The sequence below is a fragment of the Lygodium microphyllum genome, chromosome 6, assembly GCF_053477565.2.
Source record: "Lygodium microphyllum isolate KBCC chromosome 6, Lygodium_microphyllum_v1.1.10, whole genome shotgun sequence".
Lineage (NCBI taxonomy): Eukaryota > Viridiplantae > Streptophyta > Polypodiopsida > Schizaeales > Lygodiaceae > Lygodium > Lygodium microphyllum.
In genome coordinates this window covers 8,281,014-8,290,752 of record NC_141140.1, presented here as the reverse complement: position 1 = coordinate 8,290,752, position 9,739 = coordinate 8,281,014, and positions in this window count along the sequence as shown.

Below are 9,739 nucleotides of genomic sequence, written 5' to 3'. Positions count from 1 at the left end.
AATTCCTCTCAAGGACAAGGCAAAGAGCGTATGCCATTTTCTATTTGTTCATTAAACATATATATGTGCAAGCATTCATAGCTTCTAGAAAACATTGTAAAAGTTGAGGTCCAATCATTTGATACATGTCATAATTCATCTCCCATGTTCATGGCCATATTGGATGCCAATTCGAGAATGGATTGGTGTTAATAAGATGGTTTAAGGCCTATGGGTCATTGGGATTCAACTTGACTAGACTGCTTAACTATAATTACCTCTGCTATGTCAAGGTGGTCATTAGAGTGTTTATTATCTATTGCCTATGATTGAGCTTGTGGTTTAGGGGACGTGTGGTTCTCTGTTTGTATTGCGGGTGGTGCATTGCAGGTATTAGGGCTAGGCCTATTCGTAGTGGGTTTTTAACTTTTGGTCAATAGACCCATTGAGTGTTCATGGGTTGAGCATCTTTTTTCTTGCTCTGGTTTTTACCTTCTACTAGCTTATGAGTACGTAAATGTTGATTGGGGGTTATGGTGGATGGGCATGTGTGCCATTCGTAGATTTAGGCAACTACACTAGGGTATTACTATCATAGAAGCCTTGGACATACAATAGGGCTTTTAGCACCCATCGCAATTTGTTCCTTTTTCTTGTTCATGTAATGCCAACTTTTTATTTTAGGTTGAGTGTATGGGAGATGAGAGCTATGAGATCTTGCAAATCTGTCCTTGGTAGGCTCTGCGATTTATGTTTGGGGATCCATTTGGTTAATTGGGTTTTAGATTTGGTTGGGGCTTCTATGTATTGCGAGTATTTCACACTAGGTGTCTATGGACGTTCACTATCCCCTCCTTAGGGTTGACATTGGGTTTAACTACCAATGGCGCTATAGGCTTTGGCGAAGCCAAGGTACCCTTGTTGTTGAAAGCCGTGACTATCCTAACATTTCCTATGACAAGGTGGATTCACTGAGAGTTGTAGTCAACATTGCTATGAGTTTTTTCTTGAATGTGTGACCCAAAAGTGATTCCTCGCCAATACCTTTTTTGTTAGGTAGTACATAAAAGATGATTAGGAGGTTCTCAATCTCGATAGAAACCATTACCTTGAAATTTTCTAGTATTGGATTGGACTGCCTTCCAAATGGACTGAGTTTGGCATCTGTCGATTGCACTTGGGACTGACCAATGAGGGTCCAATTATCATATATGAGGATGTTGTTGTGAGCATCATGAAATACTGTAGGCCACTACAATTGAGACTGGAGAACCTTATGTGTTGTAGTGTCCCCATTAAAGTGTCCTCCAACAATTCCCACCACGAGCTTCTAGAAGCACATCATGGATCTCATGCTCAAAGACAGACCTCCTGAATAGTCCATCCTATCCTAATCAATAGAGTTGGCTAGAAATCAATTGATAGGGTTGAATATTTAGAATGAGATGTTTTAGTCTAGCCTTTTCAATTGGACGGTCAAGTAATCCATGTTCTACGATGTGGACTATGTCATCTATCCAATAAGATGTAAGGTATGCTCTAAAAAAATATCTTTCGCTAGACATTCTAAGTAGATGTACATCTGGTAGGTCATCTACAATGCCTTGTCTAGCTGCTTCGGCTATCATTATGTGAGACATATGGTTCGCCATGTAATCACAAGATTTGTTCATAAGATAAAACAATGCTTGATGATCAATAAAAAAAGTAAAGGGTAAAGCTAAAAGGAAATGTACAAATATCATAATAGAAAATACCATAGCTAGCCCTTCCCTCTTTGTTATGAAGTAGTTCATTTCCATGTCAATGAGTTGTTTACTTGCAAAGCTCAGTGGGTAATCCAAGTTATGCTATCAACACCATATTAGAGAGTTTGGGAATCTTCCAAGTCCCACTTTCAAATAAGGGGTAAATATTTAGCCATTTGGCTAAATGTTGAGCCATGCTTTAAAGTGGGACTTGGAAAGAAAAAAAATATAGTAATTAGGGTAGACTCCATTTTAAAGTAAGGGGACAAGATATGATAATGTTGCCAAATATTAACTATATTGGAAATTCTGAAACTATATGAGAATTTCTAAATTTCCTAATGTCTCTCCAAATTGGCACAAAACTACTCCCACTGTGAACTTTGATGCATCAATGTGCGTTGGCATACCTTAGTCCACTCAAATACAATCAACATCTTATAAAGTGGTCATGCAATGAGTGCATAATTCAACGCAAACCATCGATAGTATCTCATGTGGCCAAGGAACCACTAAACTCCCTTATAGTTGATTTTGGTGGTGGTAAATCGACAATCATTGCAACTTTGAAAAAGTCGGTAGCAATTTCATTTTTCGAGACCATGTGTCTAAGGATACATCCATTCTTAAGCCGAAACTAGCTTTTTAAGGCGTTCAATGTGAGAGACCGTATTGTCTATACTATTCAAAGATGAGCCGGAGTTTGTCTAGGTGCTCCTTCCAATTGGAATGAGCACACAAATCATCCATGAATACTTCTAGCTACTTTCTAAGCATGTCTTTGAAAATTGCAAACACAAGACATTGAAAGGAAGCAAGCATATTAGTCAGCCCGGATGGCATGACTATGCAGGAAAAAACATCCCATTCTATTGCGAATGTTGTTTTATGCCTGTCATCTAGGTATACTTGCACTTGGTTATAGATGGAGAAGCATGTGCTCAATGTATGATAATGTACGATAATGGATAATTATCTCTTTTTGTTGCTTTGTTAAACTTTTTTTAATTCACACATACTCGAATCTTCCCATTCTTGCCACTCTCTCAAGCATGTGGTCAATGCAGGCTTCCTTTCTTGCCACTCTCTCAAGCATGCGCTCAATGTACGATAATGAATAATTGTCTCTCTTTGTTGCTTTGTTAAACTTTTTGTAATTCACACATACTCGAATCTTCCCATTCTTCTTCAAGACAATTACTATAGATAATACCTAGTCCATATACTTAGTCCCATAAATGAATCCAGCATTCAATATCTTGTCTATTTCTTTGTTATCAGCATGAGCATGCTTTGGATTCATTGCATATGGTATTTTTTTAACTGGTGTTATATTGGGGGTCTTAGGAATGTTGTGAGTCACAATACCCACACTGATACCTTTTGGCTTTCATATCTACATACTCTCGTAAGAGATTAATGAGATTGGCCTCCTCTTGTTCAAGTAAGTCATCCACTACGTACATGGGTCGAGATGTGTCCTCTTCCCTCGCCAAATTAACTTTCTTAACTTTAACGGGTTCTTCAATGGGTTCACTAACCTATCTTGCTCATTTGGCTCCTACTAATAGTTGCCCTTCTTATACTTAGTAAAGTGCTAGGATAACTCATGTGGTTTATTTTTTTGTTCAACTTCTGAGGACTTGGACCGTTTCCTTCTCTCTTCCTTGAGCCGCTTACACCTCAAATGGACCCCAAGGTCCCCTTTGGTGCATTTGTTCTTAATTGATCATGCCATTTCTGAATCACCCTCAGAGCTAACCTTTGACTCAGAGTCAAACTCACTGCCTTCACTAAAAGGAGTTTCCTTTGACGGTCATAGATTTGAGATTAATTCCACTTTAAGCACTGGTGTAGTGCCTAATTGAACTAATCCAACTTGCTCATAGTCCACTATGTCCAGATCCTCTAACTAGATACGATAACAATTTACCTTGATGACTCCTCTTTCCACTCTAACAGCAATGGCCTCTCGCGGTTTAGAGCCTACTCTTATCTACTCAATCACTCATCCATTGCTGTCATACTCTATGGTCTTGGATTCTTCCTCACTTTTCTTACCATTGAAATAGTAGTCTTCATACTCTTCATCTAAATCCTCATGCTTAGACCATTCATCATTCCCATGGTTCCCATTCGTAGGACTTTTCTCATCCGCAATGAGGACCTAGTTGTACCATAGATTTAGGTCATGCAACTTAGTCCATTACCACTCCAACTTCTGTTTGAGATTTTTAAGAGGTTCAAAGTTTGAAGCTAGGTTACTAGCTAGCTCTCCCATCAAGTAATCAAGAATGTTATGGAGTTCAAGTTTATTAGTTGGTATAAGGTAGGTAATAGGCATTGGTCAGCTGATGAAACTCTTGGCTATCATGTAGAGAGATACTAATGATGTGGCATCATTCTTGGTTAAATTAGAAGCTCTGACTCCATTGGGTTTACTAATTAATTCCACAACTTCCCTATAGTCATCCTCATCATTTGAGAATGGCAAGTTGAGGGTTCCAATACATGCATCCAATCACAGTCATCCTTAAGGCAAGGAATGTACTTGGTTAAAGGTCCATGTTCACAGTTTCCTTGTGAGTCACCCTTTAGTATTGTAGAGATAGCATCAAGGTCAAATGGTGAGGAGAGGCTAAACAAAGACTAGTGGTAGAGGGTAAAGGAAATGCCCCCATGCATGCAATACCATGAGTCATGGTGGCTACCACAACTACCCCAACATAAGGAGCCATAGAAGTAGTTGTCAATGAAAGTAACATGATGACATGGGTGTAGTACCTACCAGGAAAAGTGCATGAGCTAGCACAGACAACATCAAAAGGGGCCCCAATGGTAGGACCCAAGAGACTAGCAATAGTGCAACCAATGCAAAATCTTGCCAAGGTCCTAAGGTGCCACACCTTGAGGTAGCAATCACTTCCATGCCATCTGTATAGTGCACAACATAGAGGAGTATGATGAGCTAGTGAAAGAACTCTAGAGTTAATGTGAGATAATGAATGAGGAGAGAAAAGATGTACTTGTCGAGCTAGAAATGGAAAAGGATGCTTTTGCAACCTTTTGACTAGAAAAGACAAGGAAAATGAAAATATTGACTAGGGAAGTGATGGCACTAAAAGAAGCCTTGAAGCCAAGATAGGGTTACAAGAATCTACAAGACATGTACAAGGAAGAAAGGAAAAGCCACATGGTGTTAGAGTAATTATTTGCCTTTAACTCCAAAGAAAACAAATGCCTAGAGTTAGAAAACAAGGAGTTGAAATGGTAGAGGGATGAGTTGAGACTAGAGCTGGAGGCCACAAAGATGAAAAGAGATAAAGAGGCTATAAAGAAGATAGTAGACCTGCAAAATCAACTCCAGGCAACACTCCATGAGCATGGCATCTTAAAGGAGTAGGTGGAATGCCAAGGCCAACACAAAGAAAAGATACTTGTAATATGGAAAGAGCAAGAGTAGATGGTAATCATCCTCTCATGAGAGTAAAACCAAAGTCTTAAACAAATGAAAGAGAAAGCTAAATGATAGAATTAAAAAAAGGATGCTAGAATCAAGGATTTACCAAGGCACCTGGGCGCTATTAGAAAAAGTGAGCGCATAATGTTGAGATGGTAGCCTTAACATGTGCAAATATTAATGATGGACCACCTAGCTCGATGGATCAATGCATCTATACTTAGCATGTTGGTGGTTATTATGATCCTCACATGGCCACTGACTTGTCACGTATTATATTTAGTTTGTTGCATCTACTTACAACTGGCATAGTTATAATACCAATCGATTAGTATAGTCAATCATGCAATGTTTGACTTAGTAGCCCACTTTTCTTTATATTGTATCTTATCTATAATTTGTGTACATTGTATTGTGTGTAAAAGAATAAGAAGAAACTATCTAGCAAAGGTTTTGGCCTCCGTATTCCTTTTTATGTTCTTAAGTGAGCTTTCTCTTATATGTATAGTGTGTGTTTGGCATAGCAGCTCAAGCAAGTCCCCCCACATGTGATTCTTGACATGATATTAGAGCAGTGCCAATGAGAGAGGTTGGTTTTGAAGGCTAAAGTGAAGGAGAAGAAGCAAGGATTTGAGCAAGCAAGAAATTTGTAAGAAGCTCTTATATTCTTCCATTCTTTCTCTTGGATAGTGCATGTGGTGTAGTCATCAAAACCAAGGCAGAGTGAAAATCTAAGATTTCTATGAGATTTGGCCTGCAAGCAGAGCATTTCAAATGCATCCTTTGAGACTTTTCTGCTACATTTTTGCACATCTACATTTCAGGCCCCATTTTAGAGCCGCAAAATTGCGAACATCAGTTTTGGGGTATACTACGATTTTGGTTGTATCGATTGAAAGTGATTCACAGGTTGCAAATTTCAAATTTGTAATTTTTAAGGTGTTTGCCAAGAAGTAAACATAAGTTTTATCTACAGAGAGATTACATGTTACATGTACTATTGAGCAATCAGTGAAAAAGGTTGCTTGGTGCATTATTATGCACTTGTTGTAAAAGGTTGCAAAAGACTTGCTTGTTTTTTTGTATCATTTTTATGATAATGGTAGAGAGTAATGGAAATCCCATCATTGATAAGCTAGACAAGAATAACTACCCTTCATAGAAGTTCTATGTGAGGAACTTCCTCATTGAAAAGGGTCTTTATGAGTTCGCTTCAGGTAAAGGAAAGGAGCCAATATTGAGTATCCCTCCAACTACAAATGAATCAAAGGCATGGAAAGGATGGAATGAAAAATACAAAAAGATAATGTATTGGCTATCTTTAGTCATCGATAATATTATGCTAAGACATATCAGGAATGAAAAAAGTTCACATGTAACTTGGATAATTTTTTAGAACATATTTTCAGTAAATATAAAGGCACAAAAGATTCAACTCAAGAAAGAGTTGAATACTTTGAAGAAAGGAAAAATGTTTGTCAATGAGTATGTTTTGAAAGTGAGGAGCATTGCAAATGCTTTAGCAACGATTTGTGCAATGTTTAATGATGATGATTTGGTTTCATCTACTTTAGGTAGCCTTAATAATGAGAAGTCTTGGAAATCATTTGCCACTTCTGTATATGTATGGAAGCCATTTCCAAATTTTTATAAGTTGGTCTCTCATGATTACTAAAGAGATCAATATGTAGGGTAACTCATTTGAAAGAAATGGTAAATAGATCTATGTATTTTACTCAAGTTCAGGAAGGGAACGTGGCAGATCCTCTTTGAGAGGCCGTGGTATGGAATGTGCTAGTGATAATCAACAAAAAGGTTGAATCAAAAATTTGGTAAAATACAAATTTCAAGAGGCTGTGGAAACTTTAGAGATAGGTGGAGCTCTGGAGGAAGAGGTGGATGGCAGAACAAAGATTCTGGAAATTCTACCATTGTTTGCAATTATTCTGGCAAAACATGTAATATTGCAGCCCATTGTTATACTATGAAAGATTATATCTGCAATGGTAAATTACAGCAAGGAAACTATGCATCGTCCTCACAACATAATAATGACAAAAATGAGCATATGTTTGTTATGCAGCATATGATGAATGCTATTAACACAATATTAGTGAGTTTGGAAATCTCCCAATTTCTATTTTTCGAATACTAAAAAGTTGGCACTCGAATCATATGCCCATAAGTTTCTCAAAACCATATAATGTGACCTATCATTGGAAAGAACTTGAAAAATTGAATCTATTGATCTATAGAACGCTCGATTTGGAGTTATAGTGCTCAAGTTACGACAAATTCAAAGATTTGACCACGGGTCCCAAACTTATGGGAAATTCCCTTATCCTTGCATGATGGCTAAACAGAGATTCTATTAGATGTATTACATGTGCCATCAATCACAAAGAATTTAGTGTATACTGGCCAAATGATAAAGCAAGGATTACAAATTTAATTTAATGCAAAAGGTTGTTTTGTAAAAGACTTTAATGATAAGTATAGGTTGTCACAAAAGGAAGTAGAGTTGACCCTATGTTTACTTTAAATGTTGGAATTCCTGCAATGTATGCTAAAGGAAAAGTAGTGGTTACAGATATTGAAATATAGCATAAACGCATTGAGCATACATAAATGTATTGAGCATGCACAAATGTATTGAACATGAAAATATGCAAAGGCTGAAATTAATGTGGTCCAAAGGATTGGTTATAGGGTTGCCTGCTTTTAGAGTTGCAGAATGTCATAAAGTATGTGAAGAAGGCAAATTAGGTAAGCAGACAAGACAACCCTTTTTTCATGATAGAGATGTGCACAAAAATATACTTGATATTGTACATACAAATGTTTGGGGGTCTATATAGAATGTGTCCCTTGATGGTAGCAAATAATTTATCACATTTATTGATGATTATTCAAGGAAGCTATAGGTATATTTCATGAAGGAAAAATTGATGTATTTGAGCACTTTAAAACTTTCAAGGCATCTGTTGAAAGAGAAACAAGCTTGAAAGTTAAGTACTTGAGATCAGATGGAGGAAAGAGTACCTCTCTAATGAGTTTAGTGGCTTCTTGAGGTCTCATGGGATAAAGAGATAGTTTACTTGCAGGTATATCCCATAGCAAAATGGGATTGTAAAAATAAAAAATAGGCATATTGCAAAAGTTGCATGGGCATTGATGGTGGCTAAAAAGAATATACCAAAACAATTTTATTCTAAAGCTGTTCATACTCCTATCTATATTATGAACAAAACTCCCACAACTACAGTTCATGGTATGACCCCAAAAAATGCTTTATAGGAAAAAAGCTCAATGTATCACACTTGAAAGTGTTTGGCTGTATTGCATATGTTCGTGTCACATGAGCTATGGAAGAAGCTTGATCTAAAGACTCAAAAATATATTTATACTGGATATCCTTTCAAATAGAAAGGGTATCATTGTTATAACCCTATTCATAGGTGAGTTCAAAGTGAACAGAGATGTTACTCACTACAAGATATAAGCCTCATATCAATGTTCAAAGTGACACAAATATTCAAAGTTACTAAGAGGATCAATATAAACATCTCTACAAAATTGTCACTATTTGTGTCACTATATGCGTCGCAGTTGTGACACATATAGTGACACAAATACCCACAGTTTGCGACGGCAATAGTGACTCGTGCAGAGAAATCAATGACATGTATAGCGACGGTTAGATATGAAAACAAAATTGTGGTAGGGCAACTTGCTTCCTTGCCACATATAGCACCATGTGCTATATAATATTCTGCAAAGCAATTACATGTTAGGTATGCAATGGTCGTCAAGACAAGTGTAAAAACTATTTGAACTCACAAGATTGATAATTCATAAAATAAGTACAAGACTAGTGATGACAACTCATGACATTGTATGGAACCATTGAGAGAGAGGAGAGTCAAAACAAACATGAAATTCTATATATAATTATCGCAATATGCGATTTTATACAAATGATGATAAGTACATCTAAGGAATAGTACATGGAAGATTCCTACACAGATCATAAGCCGAAAAAAGAAGAGGGTGTACGCTCCATGAATCCAAGCATGAGCTATTGATCCTTGCCATCCGAAAGCTCATCCCGACGCACAAGAGCATTGAACAAACTCTACAAAATGAACTACACATCCACCCACCATGCATAATACATTTAAAATAAATAGTGACTACGGACAAGAAATACTACAAGGATACAGAGGCATAGCGATGGCGCTTTCCGATGCAAAATAGCGACACAAATAGGGATGATACTTAGACCCGAAAAATGCAGGCTGAAACCTGAGCACATACCATGAGATGGGAAACCACTCAGACATACATTAATTTTTGGATGGATGAAAACTTTACATGCGTTAATTTTGTTGAGTTACAAGAGAAGGAATCCCTTCTCAAACAATTTAAGAAAGAAAAAAAGAATGATAACAAAAACAAATTGTTTGTCATAACATAGACCAAATGGAAAATGATGAAGATCGTGATGTTCAAGATCGCGAGGCGTATCTTAATCAGCGTGTTCCATGTCCTT